Source organism: Hyperoodon ampullatus, assembly GCF_949752795.1.
Source record: "Hyperoodon ampullatus genome assembly, chromosome: 7".
Classification (NCBI taxonomy): Eukaryota; Metazoa; Chordata; class Mammalia; order Artiodactyla; family Ziphiidae; genus Hyperoodon; species Hyperoodon ampullatus.
The window spans coordinates 78,284,459-78,308,960 of record NC_136920.1 but is presented as its reverse complement, the minus strand read 5'-3'; the positions used below and the strand labels follow the sequence as shown (position 1 = coordinate 78,308,960).

At 39.4% G+C, this 24,502-nt stretch overlaps 1 protein-coding gene and 1 pseudogene across 2 annotated transcripts in view; one reads left to right on the top strand and one right to left on the bottom strand.

Moving 5' to 3' along the window:
* LOC307055622 (BCL-6 corepressor-like) overlaps positions 1-24,502 on the bottom strand; it is a 792,095-nt gene that overhangs the window by 220,813 nt on the left and 546,780 nt on the right.
* Positions 11,157-15,076, top strand: LOC307056599 (3-hydroxyisobutyrate dehydrogenase, mitochondrial-like; annotated as a pseudogene). The gene is made up of 2 exons: positions 11,157-11,168; positions 14,055-15,076. The product of its transcript is annotated as a 3-hydroxyisobutyrate dehydrogenase, mitochondrial-like (transcript).

Sequence of the window (24,502 nt, the reverse complement as noted above, 5' to 3'; positions counted from 1 at the left end):
TCTTTCATTCAGTAAGTTACCTTTTCATTTTGTGATGGTTTTCTCCTCTCTGCAAAAGCTTTTCAGTTTGATATAATGACACTTGTTTAATTTTACTTCTGTTGGCCATGCCTGAGGAGATAGACCCCCAAAAAATATAGCTAAGATTGATGTCAATGTATTTTTCCTAGGGGTTTTATGGTTTCAGGTCTTAAATGTGAGTCTTTAATCCATTTTAAATTTATTTTTATATATGGTATAAGGAAATAGTTCAGTTTCACTCTTTTGCAAGTAGTTGTCCAATTTTCCTAACACCATTTATTGTCTTTATTTCATTGTATGTTCTTGCCTCCTTTGTTGTAGATTAATTGATCACATAACTGTGGGTTCATTTCTGGGCTCTCTATTCTATTCCACTGACCTATGTGTCTGTTGTTATGCTAATACCATACTGTTTTGATTACTATAGCTTTGTAGTATAGTCTGAGATCAGTGCATGTCATACCACCAGCTTTGTTTTTCTTTCTCAATATAGCTTTGGTTATTGGAGGTTTTTTGTTTGTTTGGATGATTCTATACAAATTTTAGGATTATTTGTTCTAATTCTGTGAAAAATACCATTGGTATTTTGATAGGGGTTACATTGCTTTGGGAATACATACAAATGACCAAAAGACACATGAAAAGATGCTCAATATCACTAATCATCTGGGAAATGCAAATCAAAACCACAGTGAGACATCACCTTACACCTGTCAGAATGGCCATCATCCAAAAGGGAACCCTTGTGCACTGTTAGTGGGAATGTAAATTGGTGCAGCCACTATGGAAAACAGTACAGAGGTTCCCCCAAATGTTAAAAATAGAATTACCATATGATCCAACAATTCAACTTCTGAGTATCTATCCAAAGAAAACAAAAACACTAATAAGAAAGGATGTATGCACCCCTCTGTTCATTGGAGCATTACTTATAATAGCCAAGATATGGAAGAAACTAGTGTCCATAAATAGATGAATGGATAAAGAAGATGTGGTGTATATATACACACATATATAATGAAATATTACTTAGTCCTAAAAAAGAATGAAATATCTTCACTTGCAACAACATGGATTGACCTAGAGTACTAGGTGTGCTAAGTGAAATAAGTCAGACAGAGAAGAACAAATACTGTATGATTTCACTTATATGTGAACTCTAAAAACTAAAACAAAGAAAACAAAAGAGAAACAAACTTGTAGATACAGAGAACAAACTGGTGATTACTAGAGGGGAAGGGGAATGGGGACTGAGAGAAATAGGTGAAGGGGATTAAGTGGTACAAATTTCCAGTTATAAAATAAATGTCTTGGGGATGCAATCTACTGCATAAGGAATATAGTCAATAATACTGTAATAATTTTGTATGGTGATATATGGTTACTAGACTTATCATGGTGACCAATTCAAATGTATTTAGATGTTGGATCACTATGTTGAACACTTGAAACTAACATAATATTGTATGTCAACTCTACTTCAATAAAAAAGTGACCAGTTAACATTAATTGGTATTATAATTACATTTTCTCTTCATAAAGGCACATTTTATTAATTTTTTCATTATAAAGTATAAAAGTACCTTTTACTTTCAAGATGAGTTCTAAGATTACTTGCTAATGTTAATGTGGTAATTTAAAATACGTCTAGATATAATTTAATTTTAATTGCCTAACACAACTCTGTCTGATATTCACCATTATGAGTTCAAACCTTTTAGTAAAGATGTCAACTGAGTCACCAAAACATTTTTGTTTATTGCCTCTCATTGAACCCTAAATGTTAACAAGACTTTTTGTTGGAATGAGGGATCAACATTTTATACTCTTTAAGAACTAATGCCATAGCTGTTTTATTTTTATCAATAAAGCTCTTTCCGTTTACTTTGTAGTGTACAATTTTTGAATGGCCTGGAAAGAGAAAAATTATTCTTTGGGCTGACAAAAATGATAAAGAGGCTCATTGCTGATGAAGGGAAGAAGACAAAGAAGAATAGAGAAAGAAGGATTAGTTCCTCTTTCAAAAGGGGGTAAGATACTAGAGCTTTCTGCAGGGAAACTGAAGCACACCTTTCTTTCTGAGATTTGAAAGGAAGAGATGCCCTACATTTAAATATCTAGAGTATATCTTCCATTTAAAAATGAACCTAGCTAATCATCCAGTGAGGAAGAAAAGAGTAAAATAGCCTTTGATCAAGTCCTTTCTGTGGTGTTAAATGCAACTAATTATAATGAATATCACATATTTAATGAGTTCAAGAATTCCCCTTGGAAGAATTGGTCTGTCCTTTACAAAAAAGAGAGTTCAAGTGAGTTATTTGCATTTGGTAGGGAAGCTCTACTGTCTAAATCATACTCATTTAAAGGTGAAGTTCAGGGCTTCCCTGGTGGCGCAGTGGTTGAGAGTCCGCCTGCCGATGCAGAGGACACGGGTTCGTGCCCCGGTTTGGGAAGATCCCACATGCCGTGGAGCGGCTAGACCCGTGAGCCATGGCCGCTGAGCCTGCGTGTCCGGAGCCTGTGCTCTGCAACGGGAGAGGCCCGCGTACTGAAAAAAATAAAAGGTCCAGTTCAAAGTCTGCCATAATTTGTTATTATATATGTAATTTTTGAATGTAATATACAGTTATATATGTATATGACATCAACAAGAAAGTGACCCACTTAGAGTCAAGAAAATATATAGGTGAAGTGTAAAAGGGTTGGAATAGATATACCATAACAGTAACAACAAAACAAAACAAGACAACAACAAAAAAACTGGAGTGGCTAAGAAAATATCAGAAAAAAATATATTTTAAGATGAAAATTTTTACTAGAGACGAAGATATTTTAAAATGATAAAAGGATTATACCATCTAGAATGTATAATAATTATAAACTTATATGCACCTAACAACAGAACTTCAAAATACAATGAAGCAAAATCGACAAAACGGAAAAGAGAGACAGTTCTACAATAATAGTTGGATACTTTAATACCTTTCTTTCAATAGCAGAACAGACAGAAGATCAACAAGAAAATAAAAAAACTTGCACAACATTATCAATCAACTAGACCTAACAGCCATCTATAAAACATTCCACCCAACAGCATCAGAATATACATTCTTTTCAAATGCACATGGATATACTATATGCTAGGCCATAAAACAAATTTCAGTACATTTTAAAGGATATAAACAATACAAAGAGTGCTCTCAGATGACAATAGAATGCAATAAGAAATTGTTAACAGAAATTTGTTGAAAAATCACAAATGGAAATTATACAATATATTCCTAAATAATTCATGGGTCAAGTAAGAACTCATAAGGGGAATTAGAAATAATTTGAGATGAATTAAAATGAAAGTATAACATATTAATACTTGATTAGTCGCACATAGTCTTTTGAAAAGCAGAGGGGTTAGACAAAGAGATCTAAATTAATTAAAAAATCATTTATTATTCTGGGAATAAAAAGAACTGGGCTTAGTCTCAGTTTTGCCTTTCTTTATCTTTGTGTCTGTTGATCATCTTGGAATAGTCATTACATAGTCAGAATACAGTTGCCATCTCAGGAATCAAATACTGTTATCTCTAGGGCTACCATAACAAGATACCACAAACTTGTTAGCTTAAAAGAACAGAAATTTATTTTATCACAGCTCTAGAGGCCAGAAGATCAAACTCAGAGTGTTGAGAGGGCCATATTCTTTCTGACACCTCAAGGGGAGGATCCTTCTTTGTCTTAACCAGATTCTGGTGGTGGCCATCAATCACTGGTGTTGGCATTTTTTGATTTGCAGCTGCATCACTCTGGTCTCTTCCACTGTTGTCACATGGAATTGTCTCTGTGTGTTTCTGTCTCTGGAAACAATTTAAATAGAAATTTCTATTTTAAAAAATCAAACTGTTGATTACTATGCTCTGTTTAGATAGTTCCTCTAACCCACCCACCTCCATTTCCCCATATGTATTTGAGAAGGAAAGAGGAACTCCTGTGAGCTATCATTTTGGAAAAAATCAATGATACAGTGTTTTACTAGAGATGCCTCTTATCTAAAATATTTGAATTAAATATAAAATCTGGGGAAATTATCACCCAGTTTCCCTCTTCTACAGGCATGATCTAAATGATAGGCAGCAGAATATTTTATAGCCATGAGGTTTGCTGACATTATTGATTTGATCCAGAATCTGTATTTTCTCTCTAAAGAAAACAGTATTCTCTCTTTCCTTTCTTTAATTTATAATGTTGATGTCTTAAGACTATTGTCAGAGAGGATGCTTGTAGTTCAAATGATTTGGCTGTATTTCACCAGTATTATTACAAGATAGTCAAACAATGGCTGGGCTCCAGTATAGACCTCGGTCCCTTTGTTCCACTGGGATACGGATGTGAAAGCCACTGTTTCCTTATATTCCGAAGACCAAATAAATAAACCAAATAAATAAACACAAAAAAACAAGTAAATGAAACTATCTTAAAACCAACTCTCTTTTCTTCCTCATCCATGTTAATTCTCTTCTACCTAAAATTACTTCCTGGAAGTGATTTTTATGTTTCTTAGAGCCTCTTTATGTATATATCCACACTAATGCATATAAAACTGTTCCTTGTAGATCTTTTACTTTTTCCATTTGAAGAATTATTTTCATATGTCATATAGAGTTTATCCATTGTCCTAGATATGCATTTTTCCTGTGTATTTGAGCATCATAGGAAGATAAATTCTACTCTTGAAAATGTTAACTGGTGACTGAGACACAGAAAGCTATTCTTCTTACCATTTTTCAGTAGTGAGTAGTAGATTCTGTAGGGGTGGAATTTTAAGATGTAAGTATACTGTTTTTCTACACTCCAATTACGTTCTCCTTATCATAGAAATTGACCAGTGATGTGTGCTGCTGACTTTTCAGAATCCATGTACATACAATCCATTAAGTTATTAGATATAACGTTGGTCAGAAAAGCATACTGTGAAATGTTGCTTTTATTTAAACTCCCACTATTTTCACTCCATGGTTTCAAGATTTGACTTCTTTATTGCCCTCTGGTGGTGGGCTCTGTGAACTGCATATTTACGGGTCTGGAGCACATATCTTCCCGGAGGTATTCAACTCCTCGGGTACAAGCTAAAGAGTAGATGATAAGAAGCATTCAGATTTATTAAAACTAATTAAGAATATCAGTAGCCTGACTGTTGTTTCTAAAAATATAAAATATTTATCCTTCTGTTGTCAAACAACCATATTTCATGAAAAGAAGTATAAATCCTTTTTTGCTTGCAATAAAAGAACAATGATTGAAGGTATTCTTCATTTGGACCAAATACCTTCTCTGAAAATATAAGTTAAAATAGGAGTTGAACTTTGCAAAATATTCTTTAGTAAATAAAACTCCACATATAATTTGAAATTATCATTGAATTTTACCTTAAATTTAAATATCTATATTGACTTAAATGGTGTACTCTGTAATTTCGGATGATTCCCTCCTTTATATCTTCTTCCTCTCTTCAACAAATAAAATACATATGAATGCCTAACATGAGGTAGGGTATTCTCTGTGAAATAATGATGTTGGTATACTTGATTTTGACTTAGCAGAGGGATTGAGCCTGTGTGTTGGTGAATTCTCCCCAGATGGTGCGTGGGGAGAGGGTCAGGCATGTCTCTGTGCTCCTGAAGTTTTCTCTGTGAAACTGTCAACCTCCAATATCAGAAATAACTTCCTTCGTCAGAAGGGATTTTCAGACATTAAAAGTTTTCTCTTAAAGTGCAAGTATTTTTAAAATCTATAAAATATAGGGCATTATAAATTTTCTTTAGTTACTACAAGCTGAATTTTAACTGAGAAGACTGGGGACTCCATGTATGTGTACATGCATGCATGCGTGCATGTTTGTGTGCTACACACGTGTCTGTGTGTGTGTGTGTGTAGGTCTACTGAGGATACAGAACATATTCTGGACATGAACGAGCAGTGGTGTATCAGAAGGGAAAAGAATATAAAGGACCAGCTTCACCTGCTTAATTTGTCCCCTGACCTGGTGTCGTCTTATTTTCCACCATCCTTTGCTGATCTGTATACTAAATACCCAGGGTTCCTGGGTACCCCCAGGTACCTCTGTAAGTTTTACAAGCCTATCAATATCCCACGTACAGTGGATGGAACCTGGACTTTTTGCCCATATAGTTTTCCTTTCCCTCAGAGTTTTTGTCTGAGTTATGTCATGGGGTAGGTACTGTTGTGAAAATTTGTGCTCACTTGTTAAATAGAAACTACTTATTTAACTGTTTAAACAAATAAACAGTATCTTGAGTCAGTTGCACGGCACCTCCAGTCTCCGCAAAGCAGAGTTACTTTGGGACAGGAAGTTCTTTTAGTTTCCCCTTAAATCAAAATACAAAGTTATTGAGCAATTCTAGGACCAACCCTATAGTTGCAAACTTGGGAAGAGATCACAGGATTCTGTAATCGTCTGCTTATCCCCTTACTGGGACAGGAAATAGCTCAATAGTTCTTATACTGAAGTTAAAAGGAAGAATAATACCGGAGCAAAGTCTGCATTTAAAGTCTGTGTCTTATTTTTATTTTCTCTTGGCACATAGTAGGTAACCGTTAAATGTTCTCTTGATAAATATTAAAAACACACAAGATACTTCATATACTAGGGGTCATAAAATTTCAACTTCTCTTTTGGTGTAGGGGTTGATGATGAAAAGTTTGGAAACTTCTGGTCCATGTTAATGTTCCTGCTTTGAGAACTGCAGGGCGCAGCTTTTAGATGGAAAAAGTTGCCAAGAGGACCAGAAGTAGAATAAAGACATTTCTGTAATTCTTCCTTATAATTTCATTTATTGGTTTTCAGCATCTAACTTTGAAAAGTTGCCTGAGGCTGCCTAGGGTCTGCAATAAGGATCACAGCTGTGCTGTCCTACCCCCTCCCCACACGTGGGAGCAGAGCCTCCCCCAGCAGTGCTAATAGAGCCCCATGGCTTTCCGCCCACCTTGGTACTGCTCAAGGCGGTGGCTTTTTTCTACCAGCCTCACCCTTCTCCATGTGAATCTTTTTCTTCTTTCCAGTTTTATTGAGATGTAATTGACATATAACACTGTATAAGTTTAAGGTGTACAGCATCATAATTTGATACATGTATATATTGCAAAATGATTACCACAATAAGGTTAGTTAACACATCCATGACCTTACACAATTAATTACCTTTTTGTGTGTGTGTGTGTGTGTGTGTGTGTGATGAGAACATGTAAGATCTACTATCTCAGAAACTTTTGAGTATGCAATAGTGTTGTTAACTATAGTCACCATGCTGTACATCAGACTCCCAGGATTTATTCATCTTATAACTGGAAGGTTATACCCTTTGACCAACAACTCCCCATTTCCTCCACTCCCCAGCCCTTGATGGCCAGCATTCTACTCGGTTTCTGTGAGAGCAGCGTTTTTAGATTACACGTAAAAGTGAGATTATGCAGTGTTTGTCTTTCTCTCTCTGACGTATTTCACTTAGCATAATGCCCTCAAGGTTCATCCAAGTTGTTGCAAATGGCAAGATTCCCTTATTTTTTAAGGCTGAATAACATTCCATTCTACATATGTGCCATATTTTCTTTATTCATTTGTCTGTCAATGGACACTATAGAAACAGAAACTCCCTCAGTTCCTACAAGTGTCCAAGGTAACAATAGACAAAATATGGATGTTGGTGGGTGTAGATCCAGGCAATAGGTTAGACTACATCCCACAGGCAGGAAGGCCACTATTTTAGGAGGAGCTGCTTTGAATATGAATCAAATAATAATTGATTTATATATCACCAGTTCAGAACTAACTCATCTGTTTTAGACACCTCACCATAGATATGAAATGAGAATGAGTGGAAAAAGAGGCTTCTGAAGGCAAACAGTCATAAAACCCATTATTATTCTGTAAAAAGGAGACTATACAGTCTTACCTTTAGAACCTCAAATCAAACAAAGACATGTAGCAGCCTCAGTAGGATATAATCGCAACAGAAAAAATACAGGCAGAAGGCAGAGGAAAAAGAAGTGCCATTTGGTATGGGAATAAATAGCTCTGTATGTCTCAAAAGCCTCCTATAAACATGTCTGGGTGTCAATATAGTGTAATAATTAATATCCATAAACCCTGAGTCTTAAGAAAAAAGAACTGTATCTTTTGCTGTCTTTTAGAAAGGGACAGAAAGGTAAGTATATTTGCTTTAATAAATACAGAGACTTAGTGCACTTAAATATTTGATCAAATAATTAAAAAAATGTTTCTTACAGTATACATCATTTTCTGATAAAACGGGTAAAATAAGGTTCTAGGGTGTGAGGCAGGCATGAGGTATTATACACATTTTCTTTTCTGTCCTTTTGTAGCTGAATATCCTTTTCCAGGCCTAAAGAAGTAGTAAAATTATGCACCTAAGATTGAATAAAAGGTTTCATAGACATATTTTACATATATGCCATTAGATTTCCACAGAGTTATTTCAGGCTGCTGACAGGCTGCTTGCTTGAGCTGAGACCCCTCTAAACAAAGCCCAGGAAGAAACTAACAACTTTGAAAGCCAACTTATTTATTCTGTGAGTAACTTGGCTGCAGAGCAGACTAATTACCCCTTTAACCACACTGTTTGAACTCATTGTACTTATCTGGGAATCACTATTCTGAAAGTAGAGAAGGGGACTAGGGAAGTTAAAAGAGACAAAAGATGTAAATATGGTCTCTTTGCAGAATCTCAAAGGTCAGGCAACAGGCTTATTTCTGATGGTTTTAAAAAGAGCAGATGAGCTGTGGTGTAAAGGTCCACTTTGGAATTCAAATTCTACCTCAGGTGCAGCCTGAGTGCTAGTCTCCACCTTGAGTGAATCACTGAAGGATCATTTCTCAGCACATAGTCAGTGTTTGTTAAATTTTCATATTATTTTATCCCAGTGAATAATACTGATGAGGGATTTTGAAACTATTAAATTCCGCCAAAGGGCTTGATTTTGTAATGATACCAAACCTTGGAAAATAAAGGAAGTAGAGATTGGTGAATCCTTGACAAATTATTAGAGTTACAACTGATTGTTTCATAAGGAAAGATAGGGAATGGATCATTTAGGAACCTGAATGAATACTTTGAATCTCATCTATTTCTGTGAAAACTACAGGTTAGTTGAGCTCAAAAATTGTAGGTATAAAAATTGTGTTTTTTGGTAATAAAATTTGTTTTAACCCTTCTCTCAATTATGCATTTAAATGTTGACCAATTCACAAGTAACTGTTTACAGTCAATGGATTGGCCAGTGGCTTTGGGATCATTCATTTTATAGTCTGGGATTTCCAGTGTTATCTTTATTTTCCCATGTATACTCTATTTCATACATTTTATTAGCAGTAGTAGTAGAAATAGTAGTAGTAGTATCATTATTATTTAGTTAGAGTAGAATTGTTTCTATAACTTCTTACGGTCAGACATATACTAAGCAACACACATTTTGAAAGCACTAGTGTTGGAGTAAATTCGATGTTGATGAGACTAGTCACTGCCCTTAAAGGAGCTTGTCTTCTAGTTGGAAAGATGTGACATATACAATAATCTGAGGCATTAAGTAAATACATGGGTCTGAGGGCAGAAGATCCTGAAGGAAGCAAGCTGCAAAGAACTCATTTTGAATCCTGGCATTAATATTGGCAGATCTCCTCACACCTTTTTAGGACAGTTATAGACAAAGCAAGTAGGACTGGAGAATACACTACAACGGCCAAAATAAGATTTAATGTCATTTCAGCCTAGGGGATTCTTTCTAGGCTTTGAGCATATGATAATTTAAATGCCACCTAAATAGTAAATTTACTTTAATGCTGACAATGTAGAAAAGATATTTTGCTGCAAAAGTATACACAGTAGTAACAAGTGGATTTTGGAAGAAACTAATATTTTGCCTTATACTGATGCTACACTATTGCCCTAGACCTAGCAGCAGCCTTTACTCTTTGTTGTTTTCTTCTAAGACTAAAGAGCCTCTTTATTGTTTGTGCTGATTTTTTTTCCACCAACAGATCTCAGAGCAATCTGAGTGCACTGGCCAGTTGGGACACAATTATCATTAGAATTCTTGGCTAGAGAAGAAAGCTCCTAATTTAAGAATGGCTTTTTGCCTTCTGAGAGCTCAGAAGAGCAAATTGCAAGCCATCTACATTTATAAAACATGTTTTAGTATGGAAAATTTCAAACATCTACAGAAGTAAAAAGAAAGAAGTAGAAACTTTCATCAATTGTTCTCATCAAATGTCAATTTCAGGCCAATATATTTTCTCTATACCCTCTCTTACTACTACCACCATAATCCCCAGCAATTTTAAAGCAAATCCCAGATTTCTTTTTCTCAGTGAAAACGTCAGTATACATATTTCTAAAATGCAAGAACTGCCCTTTTTAAGCTCAACTATGTCATTATCACACATCCGCAAATAATAATAATTCCTTAATATCAACAAATAGCCAGTCAGTTCATGTTTCCTTGGTTGTCCTATAAATGTATTTTTATTTTAATAACCATTATTTATTTGATTGCTGATCCAAACACAATTTCTTTTAAAGTATAGGTTTAAAAGAACTCAATTTGCTCATTTTTCTTGCAAGTATTTGTCATTGAATTCAAAGCATTCATCCAGTAGGGTTCCCAACTGTCTGGATTATGCTGATTGCATCCCCTTTATGCTTCTATATTTATCATGCTCCTTTGGCCCATGTATTTACTGTCAGTTGGTAGATAGATCTAGAGCACTGACATAATTCAGGTGTGGTTTTTTGTCAAGTTTACTTCATAGATAATATTGATGAATTCCAAAAGGAACTATAAAGTGTCTGTCTTACTGTGACGTTGCAGCCATTAATGATCAATGTCTAGATCCATTAATTTATTAAGGGTACCAAATGGTGATATTCTACTAATTAGATTATTATTCATTTACTAGCTAGAAGATTATTTCATCAACTACTTGGTTGCCCTGAGTTACAGTTTAATTAGGAAAGGAAGAATAAATGTTTCTTTTATTTTATTTACCAGTTTTACAAAAAAAGAAAAAACAGGAGAGAGAAAGGTTGACTGCAAAGTAGCTTCCGAAGATGACTAATGAGGTATTTTCTTTCTTTGTTGTTGTTTTCAGTGAGGTTGTTATAAATATCGATGCAGAGATTGTCCCCTCTTAGGTTCACGGATCCTGTTCAAGTTGGCTCCTGAGTCCTTTCCACACAACCACAGTAGTCTTTGAAGTCTTCCCAGCTCTCTTGTACGACAAGGTGTAACAGGAACATCTAGTTCGTTTCTTATGCTGGATTTGAAATCAGCTATTTCTCCAAGGAGGCATTATCCACTGTGTTTATTCAAACTTGTGTTCCTTCTAGTTTAACCTTCTCTCGAGACATGATTTTTTTTAAACAAATTACTTACTGAATTTTTTCACCTTTTCAAATCTTGCTATTCTCCAATCACTTCATTTCTGATTTTTTCTAATTTCTTTTATGTTTTTCTTAAAGCCAGTTTCTATTCCTTTTAAAATTTCTTTTACTTTTTCCGCAATATCAGGCAATAAATTTCATTTGTTCTGTGGACGTGTCTTTCTGTCACGTTTTCAGGATTTGCTGGAACTTTCTTTTCACCCTTCTTTTTTCTTTCTTTTTCTCACTGATTTTCTACAGGATGTGAGTGGAATACTCTTCTGTCACTCATTTTTAAATGAAATAAGTTTCCACTTTAGGAGGGAATCATAGATCAGAATATAATTTCTAGCTTCAGAACTCCAGGGCTCACTATCTTCTATTATCTTCACAACATAATTTTTAAAAATGACCTTAAAATTTCTAAAATCTTCCTCCTCGGCCCTCCTCTGCCCATTTACCCAGGGCTCCTCTTTCTTGTCCTTGTTGAGTATGGGGATTTGTTCTGGAATGGTGCTTTGGTTTGATAGGTGTCAAGGTTTCACAGACCCCAGAACACTTGGCATCCTCAGAACATTTCAAAGTTCTTGCACTCAGCTGCAAAGTGGAGCCTGCAACATTCACTCCCGGTTTCTGTCGCTGTTCTCAGTGAGTTTTTCAATCTCAGTGAGTTCTTGAACCATAGTAACCTTTGGCTCTCCTGAAAGAGAGAGAGAGTCCTTCCCTCGTCTTCCTCGCACACACCTTGGGATACACATATGTAGGTCTTTTTCCTGTTGTTGATTTGTTCCTACCTGGCTGTATGTTGCAGTTCATGTGGAAACCTTGTTGTAGATGTTGTCTGTGGGTTTTTGATCTTGCTATTCTAGATGCTTTTCTTTCTTCTTTGTGGGGGTGGGGGCTTGTGTATTTAGGGGAGGGGTGGCATATTCAGGGATAAAAATCTTCTCTGTAGCCACCATCATTTCCCCAGAATCCTCTGCCATTAATATTTAAAAGAAAATCATAGGAATCATTATCCGGATCCTTAGGATAATCATTACATTGTATCTGTCTTTTTTCCAGGCTTCAAGCTGCCTGTGGCTCCCCACGTTAGTATACTGACATGACTGGGCAATGCCTAATTTGACAGGTTCTTTCTGTACTACCTTCCTCTTAATCATGACAGTCTTGTACGCTATACGTAGTCTTCTTTACTGATAGGGAATTTAGAAAATACAGGAAGCCATGGGTTTAATAGCTGAAAGTGGAATTAATGTATTATTTTTCTCAGGTAAAATATCATAAGACTCCTTAGGCCAAAGTTGTAAAATGAAATCGCAAATTTCCTGGAATCATTTTGCAAACGTGAATGCCCACATAAAGTACACTAGGACTTGAATCCAAGGAATAACACATTTTTAGAGCCTCCCGATTTATAAACTTAGTACAATTCTGCATTACTTCTTAAGGCAACTGAAGAAAATAATTTTGTGATCAAATAAATATTGATTTTATTAACATAGTTATTTTAAAAGTTTATAAGGCTTTTAAAAAATGTTAAGGCTCTGTCAGCCTCATCAGTTGTTATTTCTTTTCTAGAATCTTGGATAAAGGAGCAGTGGTTTGAGGGGAAACATGGTATAAAATGGGAAGATAATCTAACGGTGAAGATAGTTATATCTCTTCCTGTGTGATGAACTACTCCTAAGCTTGGTGGTTTAAAACAGCAGGCACTTTATCTCCTCACAATTTGTGAATCAGCAGAATGGGCTGGGATCCCCTGGGTGGATCTATCTTGCTTTCACCTGAGGTGACTACTGAGGCTGCCATCATCTGGTTGCTGGACTGGGGCTGGTTGCTTTCACATGTCTGGACATTGATGCTGGCTGTGGCCTGGGCCTATTCTCCACTAGGTTAGCCAGGCTTCCTAACATGTCAGGTTTCCATGAGGACAAGCCCTAAAGCACGAGTACTCTCCAAGCTTCAGCTCTTGATATGCCATTGGGCCAAAGCAAGTCATGTGACCAAACCCAGGTCAAGGTGGAACAAAACTACACAGGGTGAGAAAACGGGTGGAGGGGCATTTTTCACTGGGGGTCAGTAGTCTAACAAACTGCTGCAATAACTATATTAAGAAAAGCCCCCCGGAGGACAACTGGCAAAAAATAAATGTGTGGGGGGTGGGGTGGGGGCCTGGCATGGAGGGGCAAAGGCAGTAAACAGGGGCTACCAAAATCTGAAGATTCTGGAATTTTTGGAAAATCCACTGGGATTAAAGGAGTTACACAACCATGTTCGGACACCAGAAGAAAGGTCCCAGTTGAGCATCAGGGAAGTCTAGCGCTCTTCCTCCATCGCATCAATTTCCACATTTCTTTGACTCAGCATATTTGTAGAATGAATCATGACTTCCTATAAATTTTTAGTTCAGTTTTTCAAAGAAATAGTGACCTCGCTTCTATCTGCTGTGCCACAAAAATGCCGTAGAAAAAGATTCCTTCTGTTAAATCGCTCACTAGGTGAAATTGTATGTGTAACCTAGTACCAAAGAGGTATTAAGAATCGCCACAGCCGAGCCGGCCCTCCGCACCACGCACCCTATAGCAGCCAGTGGGTGAGCCGGGAGTCGAGGAGGTCACCGTGGGAAGGAGGGGCGCGGGCAACGTGTCAGCCTCCTTCCGTCTCCGTGGAGCCACCTCCTGCCTCTGGTACAGGGAGTCGTCCACAGCAGCCGTCGGTGGCCATCCTTGCAGTGCTGTGTTCTAGGTCAGTAGCTTCCAAGACTCCAGTTGGATTCATTGGAGTAGGCAACGTGGGGAATCCAATGGCAAAAGAGCTCTTGAAACATGGCTAGCCACTCACTATTGCTGATGTGTTCCCTGATGCATGCAAAGAGCTGCTAGATGCAAGTGAACCCGGTAGTGTCTTCTGCAGCGGATGTAGCCGAAAAAGGTGACAGAATTATTACAGTGCATCAATGCGCTAGAAGCTTATACTGGAGCAAATGGAATCAAAAAAAAGTGAAGAAAGACTATTAATAGATTCTAGTACTGTTGATCCTATGGTTTTGAGAGAATTGGCCAAAGAAGTTGAGAAAATGGGAGCAGTTTTCTCGGATGCCCCTGTTTCTGGTGGTGTGGGAACGGCTCGGTCTGGCAACCTCACATTTAGGATGGGAGGGGTTGAGCTGCTGTGGTGCATGGGCTCCCATGTGGTGCATCGTGGAGCTGTTGGGACTGGCCAGGCTTCGAAGATCTGCAAACACTTGCTGTTAGCTATTAGTAGGATTGGAACTGCTGAAGCTATGAATCTGGGACTCAGGTTAGGGCTTGACCCAATACTCTTGGCTAAAATCCTAAATACGAGCTTAGGACGATGTTGGTCAAGTGACACTTACAATCCTGTACCTGGGGTGATGGATGGAGTTCACCTGGCTAATTACTATCAGGGCGGATTTGGAGCAACACTCATGGCTAAGGATCTGGGATTAGCATGAGGCTCTGCTACCAGCACGAAGAGCCCAATCCTTCTGGGCAGTCAAGCCCATCAGATCTGCAGGGATGTTGTGCGTGAAGGGCTACTTCTCATTCGTGGTCCAGTTTTTGCAAGAGGAGGAGACATTCTGAGTTTGCCCTCTGGCTGTGAACACTGAAACATTGAAACCAAACTGTGTCTTGGAGCCCCTTATGGCTCACTCCACAGGAAAATGGGCTTAATCAAAGTTCAGCTGTCTGCTTTTGAGTGTCTAGGTCAGGGGTCCCCAACCCCTTGGCCTCGGACGGGTACCAGTCCACAGCCTCTTAGGAACTGGTCTGCACAGCAAGAGGTGAGTCGCAAGCAAGCCAGCTATAAGCTTCATCTGCCGCTCCCTATGGCTCACATTACCGCCTGAACCCCACACACCCCGCCTCCCCTCCCTGGAAAAATTTGCTTCCAGGAAACCGGTCCCTGGTTCCAAAAAGGTTAGGGACCTCTGGTCTAGGTCACAATAGATCCTGGGATTTTTCACCCATTTTAAACTGCTTATTCTTTTTATCTATTTAACAAACATATCATCTGTAATTTTTTTTTCTGCAAGCCACTGATGGTAACTGCTAGCTAGCTAGCTGATTGGCCTTTTTCAAAAGTTTGATTCCTGAGCATCTTCAGCTAAAACGCTGCCTACTTCACTCAGGATATTATTTACTCCACTTTACAAATAAAACTAAAATTGTTTTCAACAGGATAAAATCTATCCTCGAGGAAAGAAAAGAAATTGGTGTGAGCAAAGGTATTAGAGAAAGGGGAAGTATAGTGAATTACTACCTGTGTGCCTCAGAAAATTTGTCCTGTTATCCCAGTGGTGATATTCTTGCATTGAGATTACTGGTTTATTTTCTAGGAGTTGTTAAAGCAAGAGAACTCCTTGCTGCATGTTATGTAATTTGGACTCTTACAATTATCTTGGTGTGCTCCTCTTGTAACAACTTCCGATACTCAGCAAACTGTTTTTTTCATATTTTTGCTTCCTTGTACATTTTTACTGCATATTTTTTACTTCAAAAGAATGACATCTTTAGAACTGTTTCAGAGCCGGCGATGATACGTGCTTTAGATAATTATTACACTATGCTAAATATAACCATATTCTTTCGAATTCAAATAAATTTCTATGCTGATAAAAAAAGAGAGGCACATTTCATCAATGTTTAAATAGTATCCTTCCTCCTCTAAAACTTAAAATAGGATTCAGTCTGATTCCTAAAGGGTTATTTTCTTCAACAACAAGAGCTGACTTAGGCCATTTCTTGGCAGTGGAATCTGAGAACAGAGGTCTCTGTCTCACTGCCCTTTGATTCTCACTCACGGTATCCTGGGTGAATGTAATGGATGGGCGTGCCCTTATGACTTAGCCCACTGCTACTGCTCCTGATGAGGGCTAATGGTGTGGGCCACTTTAAATCTTGCCCAGCAAAGTGCTGACATCTGGGGTTTCCTATCAAGTTTACCAGATATTCCACAGTAATTTCATAATTTACACAACATAAAAACACTGATCTTGAGCTTAGGAAAGCATTTCATTTAAACAGATACAGAACACTACTCTACAAAATGGTTTAAAATTTGTGAGCAATTACATTAAATAAACTCTAATATAAATTAATCTAATACAAGTAAACTAATAGTTGCAAAGCTACTGGTCGCTTCAGAAGTGGTGGCTACGGGTAACTTCAAAGTTGTTTCCTCAATGCATTAAGAGGCGAAACTATTTGCTGTCAACTTCTTCTTGGGGAAGCTTTTTTCCTTAGTTTGATGCTGATTCGCGTTATGAATGTATAGGAACCATTACTGGTTCTTCCTTTCCATATTCAGTGCACCATTATACTTCTATCCTCTTAAGATCTGGATATCTGTTACTGCTACTGTTGGCTGGAGCCTGGCAGGAGGAAAGCTATCAAGAAAAAAGGTCAACAGTGTTAAAGAGTTTTAGCATACTACTGAGACTTTTTATCTACCATAATCATAAGAAATAATAATTAAAATTACAGCCTGGTCAGTGAGACCTTGAGTAAATTGTGGAAGCATCCATGTTTCCTACAGTTTCAGGGGATGGATATTTCCTGTTATTAACTCTATATCCTCTTCAACTGGAACAGAGAGACCTTTCTCTGTTGAAGCAGTTTTGTCTTTTTCCTGGGCATTTTTAGTTTTCTCTTATGAGAGACTTGTAAAGCTTACCTACACAAACTTTCACATACACGTATAAAGCAAAGAAGGGATAGAGTAGTCTTGAGAGGACACTGTTTTGTAGCAGGCACACAAGACAGAGGTAATACTCCCTGATTGCATTTGCCTCCCTAGCCCCATCTCCTTTGTGGAAAGCATCAGCATTCTGACTGGTCTCTGCCCCCCACTAACTGGACGGAACACTGCATTGGCATTCTTAGGGAGCACTGATGGTCCCTCCGGAAACTGTGGTTAGAGCTTGTGCAGCCACAGTGCACAGGAAAGAAACAAATATACTTCATATAACATGCTTACTCTGTTTTGCTTAATTAGCACTTATTCCCTGTAAAAGGCTGATTTCTGCTTTGACAGGGAGTAATCGAACTCTGTATTCACCCAAACCATAAAATTAAAGTTAACATACCTCAGCTTTTCATCCTACTGGAAGAAATGTATGAAATCTAAAGTTATTTTTTAATTGCTGCTGTTTAGAATGCCTGAGGCCCATTTGCTGAACTTGTTAAAGAGCAGTGTTAAGGAGGGTATTTTTCGTTTCTTTCTTTTCCGACCACAGCATGAATTCTCAGCCCAAAGTGTGCCCTGTTTCCCACAATAGAGACGGGGAAAAGTGAGAGTCTCTCACCACAAAGCATGAGACAACTACAAATACTTTTCTCCCAGAGTTAACATTGATGACAGTCTTTGTGGAAAAGGACTTCCTCTTTTTGCGGGAATACAGTAGAAATGCAAGTCATATTCTCCATAATTTCACTACTGGAAAAATAATTTCATAGTCCATATATATATATGTATATATATATATATATATATATACACACACACACACACACACATATATATATATATATATTTTTTTTTTTTTTTTGCGGTACGCGTGCCTGTCACTGCTGTGGCACTTCCTGTTGCAGAGTACAGGCTCCGCACGCGCAGGCTCAGCGGCCCTGGCTCACGGGCCCAGCCGCTCCGTGGCATGTGGGATCTTCCTGGACTGGGGCACGAACCCGTGTCCCCTGCATCGGCAGGTGGACTCTCAACCACTGCGCCACCAGGGAAGCCCCATAGTCCATATTTTTTATTGGTCTTCTTAAAAACATATACAGTGTTTACAATAAGGAGTAAAAGAGAAGATTTTCAATGCGATATTTCAAGGAGCATTTTGTAAAGGCGGGATCCAGTCCCAACTTTGGAAAATTAACACACACCTATGAGATCAAAGAGTCACCTGCAAAAAATTTTATTATGTTTTTCTTTCATACTAGTTTCCTAAAGGTGCATTGTTACTTCTTGGTAATGTAATAGTCAGAAATGACTATATGGTGGCCATTGAGGAAGAAGTAGCTCTTACATAAGTGTCTAGTGACCTTATCTCTTTTGATACAATACCTCTTGGTTTCAGAGGCTTGCACAGATTTCCTCTAAATGAATAAACTTAGTCAGATTTTTCTAACTATCAGTTAATCTAAAAGTAGATTTAGAAATCTACTTCTGAAGCAGTTTTGTTGAGTAATTATTGGTCAGTTCTCTTTCTGATTGGTACTTCTTTCTGCAAAACAAATCCCTGTACTTAGAACAATTAATACCACCATCCCTGGCCCCTTGATTATTACACAGTGATGTTTCTTGAGAAAAAGCTTACCCTTTTTGGGGGGAAACTTCAGTCCATGAAGTGAAACTTCATTAAAACTAGATCTGCTTCTAATGCCAGTGTGATGCAGATCAGTATCCCCTTTCTTTTGACTTTCCAGGCTGTGTGAAGAGAATGGTATGGTTTGGTTTAGGAAGGGTTGTAGCTTAAGAGGATTGCATTATGTTTCTGTGTCACTTTGGGGGGTTTTATTTCAATATTATATCCTGTTCTGTAAAAACACCATAGTCATTCTCTTACTTATTATTAAATAGTTAAACGCTGCCCTTTGTTTACTTTCCCCTTCTGATCAGAAGACTCCTCTCCACTCTAGGCCTTGATCTGAGTTCCAATTCATCAGCTTGTAGTAGCTACACTTCTGGTTTCTTTTTTTTTTTTTTTTTTACTGTATGCGGGCCTCTCACTGTTGTGGCCTCTCCCGTTGCGGAGCGCAGGCTCCGGACGCGCAGGCTCAGCGGCCATGGCTCACGTGCCTTGCCGCTCCACGGCATGTGGGATCTTCCCGGACTGGGGCACGAACCCGTGTCCCCTGCATCGGCAGGCGGACTCTCAACCACTGCGCAACCAGGGAAGCCCTACACTTCTGGTTTCTGAAGTCAGACAGATATGGGTCCCATTTCTGTCTTCATCAGTTATAATTTATTCTCTGATATATGCATACCAGAGCTGGCAGTGACAAACATTTTGCTTCTCCTTATAGGGTTCTGTGCATTTTAGTAGAGGATCACAATATTTTAAGTAGAGCTGGGATGGGGTGGAAAGAAAGAGCAGGAAAACATGCTTTTAGGAAGGTCTGAAATACAAATCACATGGAGGTAACTGCTTGAGAGAAAACCACCCCTACCTGAGTATTGTCAATAAAGTAGCACAGGGAGGCAAACGAATCAATTGTTCACTAAAAATATTTTTCTTTAGAAGAATAAAATTCACAAGAAAGCCTCATTGCAAATAAAATATATTTGTTTTCCTAAAGGTAGATATTTGAAAAGTCGTAGTAAATACCTGCTTTGACCTTCTGTGTCCCTAGTGTTCTATCTCCACTAAGTTTTATGAACACTACATAGAGGAGGAGCCTGAGTCTCAAAGACCATAAGTAAGAGGTGGATTCCAGAGGCTTTGCAAGGTCCATTATGCCCCATGACTTCCCATTGCTTGTGCTGTTCATCCAGATAGGTGCTTAGGATACCAGAATGAATACATCTCTTTCGAGAGGTTTTTAACAGACATTAGATACTAAACAAGTACAACACCTAACAAATAGAACAGAATGCTTTATTTAAAGCAGAAACAGAATAAATGCTCACCTAGTATCGTTTAACTCCCCTTTAAATTATTTTTTGAATGAACATGTTTATATTTGAGGGTACTTTCTTATTTTTTCCTAGTTCCCTTTACTTGCACCTCCTTTCTTTTTCTCTTTTCCCAGCTGAAACGTTTATGGTTTCAAAACTAATTACTTCTTTTTTTTTTTTTTTGTGGTATGCGGGCCTCTCACTGTTGTGGCCTCTCCCGTTGCGAAGCACAGGCTCTGGACGCGCAGGCTCAGCAGCCATGGCTCACGGGCCCAGCCACTCTGCGGCATGTGGAATCTTCCCAGACCTGGGCACGAACCCGTGTCCCCTGCATCCGCAGGCGGACTCTCAACCACTGCGCCACCAGGGAAGCCCCAAAAGTAATTACTTCTTGAAGAAAGTTTTCGTGTATACTAAGTGCTACCTAATGGAAGCCATAAGCATAGAGTCTGCTAGCATTTAGAGTGGTATAATACACAGCCAGGTTGAATCAAGTGGGAGAGAAGGTTAATCATTCTTTTAAACTGGCAGTGTTGCCGGAGGTGGATTAATATGCTTTTTGAATCTCTTATGTGCTGTAAGTCTCCTTGATCACAATCACTATGTTAATGGTTGAGGTTTTGAATTAGAGGTGTCTCCTGGGCTCAGCTGGGCCAAGTCCCTTCATCTCTCTGGCCATATTAGGTGATAGTTTTCTCATTTCAATACACGATCTATGTTAGAGGGAGTGTTGACTATACCAGACTTTCAACGTGGGCACCCAGAAAGTGGAAGAATCTCTCTATTGGTGATTAATCATAACTCTTTTCATTGTGAATATAGTCCTTCCCTTAGGTAAGGCAGGAACACCATGAAAAATAGAAAGTTCTCGGGTGTCTGTGGAAGCTGGAGTGCTCTCGACCTGTCAGCTCACTGGCAGAGCAGGCTTCGTCCGGACACTAGAGAACAAAATGTGAAATTGGCACCAGCCAGCCTCTCCATTGCACAGGATATCCCTATTTAAATTTGACAGCCAGGATATTTTACAATTTGAAATTCTTGTCATCTAGTTTTCTTTAGTTTTTTCTTTGGGCTGAAAAGACTGAGAAGCTTGTTAAAAAATCTGGGATTCTGATGGTGAGGCTTAACCAGATCTATTGAGTCATCAATCAGCAAACATTGACCAACGCTTATCATTCCCCCAGTTACTGTACTAAGGACCCAGACACGTCTCAGATAGTGGCCTTGCTCATTCACTGTATTTACAGTACTTTTTTCTAAATGTAACCAGAGCTGAGGTAAAGACAAGACATTGATTTGAGTCTGAAGTAAACAAAGTTGACTGGTCTGATCCCTTCAGTTTCCAGAATTATTTTGTTTCAGGTAGTAATTTTCCCAGACCAATAGAACAAAGTCCTATCGTCTATTTATTTAATATTTTATCCCAATAGTCCTTGCCCCTTTGACCTCTAGTGAGGAAACTTGCATAAGAAACTGAAATATGCTTAGGTTCTATGGGTAAGTGCAGATAATGATATGAATGAAATTGAAAATGAAAGCCAAAGGTGGAAAAGGCAGTTCTGAATAGATGAAGTAAGACAGAGGTATTTGAAAAATCAAGTAGAAAAGATACCATAAGGAATGGAGAACTTCTGGAAGTTTTCTAATAGGTGAGGGGTTGGTACATCTTTTTTTTTTTTTTTTCTTAATAACATGTCTGGCAGTTGTATGTCAGAGAAAGTTATAAGGGGGTTGACTATATGCATGAAGTCCAGTGAGAACACTGTTTCTGTAGGCCACTGACGATGTTCTGAGTGTACATTCTATAGTACTAGAAATTAAGTTAGGAAACAAAGGGTAATCTGATGTCATTTTAAATGAAATTTCACAAATGATTAGAGCTAAAAGGTGTCTTTTTTCACTCAGCCAACACGTTGAGCACGTACTATGGGGCAAGCACTGTGCTTATGGGTAAGAGATAAAAGAAAAAATAAAGGCCAGAGGAACTCAAAAGAGAGTGTGAGAGATGCATGAACAACTCATTACAATCGAATAGGGATAGGCTATTAAATAAATAGATCATAAAAATATAAATTTGTAAAACAGAACTTGGAGTCAGTAACCCTTCTAGGGGATATTAAAGAGAATGCCAACAATGAGGGGGTCTTGGAATTAGGTTTTGAACGTCAGTAGGAATGTTCCACGTGGAGAGAAGGTCAGGGGCATACCAGGCAGAAGGAACATCCTGGACTTGGGAACCAACACAATATATTTAAGTGACTGTAAATGAGATTCTTTTTGACTACAGCATAGGGTATAAGTTGCCAAATGGTAGAAAATAGAGTATAAAAGTTAGGCTGGAATGAAAGTATAAAGTGTCATAATTCTTACAATGAAAGATAGGTGTTTTCTACAAAATGGGTTACTTATAAATATTTTAAAAATAGAGACCCCGAGAGAGGAGCGCGCCTGAGGAGCAGCCCCCGGACCGGAGGCTCGGGAGCCCGGGGCTGGTGAGTGAGTCCCCACGGGGTAGGTGTTCCATCTGCAGGCCTGCAGGCGGTTGTGGAGCCTGCGGCCCTTGGAGAGCAGGGCTTGGGAGACCGCGGCTTGGAGAGCGGGGCTTGGCTTTGCCCGCACCAGGGCCCGCAGTAGAGCCACCGGGAGGGTTTGACTGCTTCCCGGAGGTGGAGGGGCCGGGCTGGAGGACAGGGCTGGCTGCTCCGGATGGGGCTCCCCTGGGACTTGTGAGCTCCGGGTGTCCTGGGGGAGCAGGGTCCACAGGCTCGGCCGGGACATGCCGCGTCCTCCCCTCCGTCCAACCCCGATCCTCCTCCTCGTCCTCCCCCTCCTGTCACCGTCTCGGCATCTCGCACGTGTGTCTCAAGGCGCGTCAGCACCTTGGTTGTCTAATGTAAGCGTCCGCTGCCCCCCTGGGTTGTGCCCTGTGGAATCGCACAGTGTAATTGGTGCAGGATGAGTCTGCAAGGCTTCTGTCCTGCTGCCCTGGTTGAGGAAGGAAGCGATTGGGCCTGAGAAGGGAGATGACTTGTCCTAGATCCTCACCGGGTGTGCACGTGGGGTCGCTCACAGGACTCCAAACTCCTAGGGCAGGTGTTCTGTCCACTTAAAGTCAGTTTTAATAAAAGATGTTTTTGAGCGTCGCACTTAAGTTTGTAAAGTTTGTACAAATCATTGCAAGACTGAAACGCACCTGAGTGTGTCCCTTTATTCTGGGTATCCTGTGGATTTTCTGATCTAAGTTGTTAACAGACTGAGAAGAGGTAAACTATAAGCGTTTTTAAATTTCATATTTAATGACGGAGGTTTATTTTAATAGGATTCAATGTACACTCGCTACGGAAAAAGAGAGTATCCCCTCAGGTACCACAGTCACGTGGGAGTCACAGACCTGAGGGTGGTTGCTCCCTCCTTATTCTCACAGGCCCTTCTGAAGGTGAAAGGATGGGTCTCCCACAGGTGTCTCTTGTGGAGCGCGGGGCGGGTGCTCGTGCACCCCGAGCCGCTTCAGTCGTAGCTTCACTGCCTGCGTTTTCCTTCTCCAGGTCCGCCTCCACTGTCACAGTCCTGCACGTTGTTCCAAGAGCAGCGGAAAATGAATCAGCCTCTGGTGAGTTTTGCTGTTTACGTATTTACCTGCTGCTGTTCTTTTGTGATAACACCTTGGGAGGCGAATAGTTCAAAAGTTAAAATGGGAAAGTAGGAGTAGGTAAAAGATGTGGTTAGACAAAGCGTAGAGGAGCAGGTCAGCACCAAGTGTTTCTGGCAAGTTCTACGTGTAGATCCCAGGATCCTCTTAGAGCCACAGTACAAGCCTCGTGTTCTTGACATTTGTGGCAAAACACCATCCCTTGCTCGACTTACATGGTCCTGCCGAAGCACTTTTGTTCTCGGGCGTTAAAAGGTTTCCTTGAGGATCCCGCTGTAGGCCGCGAGCCTTCCTGAGAGACAGCCCCTAAGTGTTGACATTGGTGCCTTCCTTGTGCTTCCTGTAAGCCGAGAGCGTGCTGTCCAGGGAGCACTCAGTGCATATAACTTGTCTGTTCAGTAGAACACCGTTGTCACATAGGTACATTGTTTTCAGTGCTCAGTCGAGGGATGCAATGAGGATCATCTGGAAGAACAGCCTTGTCACCCTTCCAGTAAATTTCGCTCTTTGTCTGTTACAATCTCAGAGGGTCGCATTACACACCATGCAGTGAGGTCTCTGGCAAAGATTCTTGTTTCCCAGCTGAATTGTATCGTGCAGCCTGCGGTCTTGGTTCTGCCCCTCCACGGAACCTGATCCGGTTGAGGTGACCTGGCATCCAGCATACAAAGCAGTGGAGATTTGCCAGTCGTCACCTCAGACCACTGTCGCCTTGCCATCTGCAGAGTCTGCTCTGTTG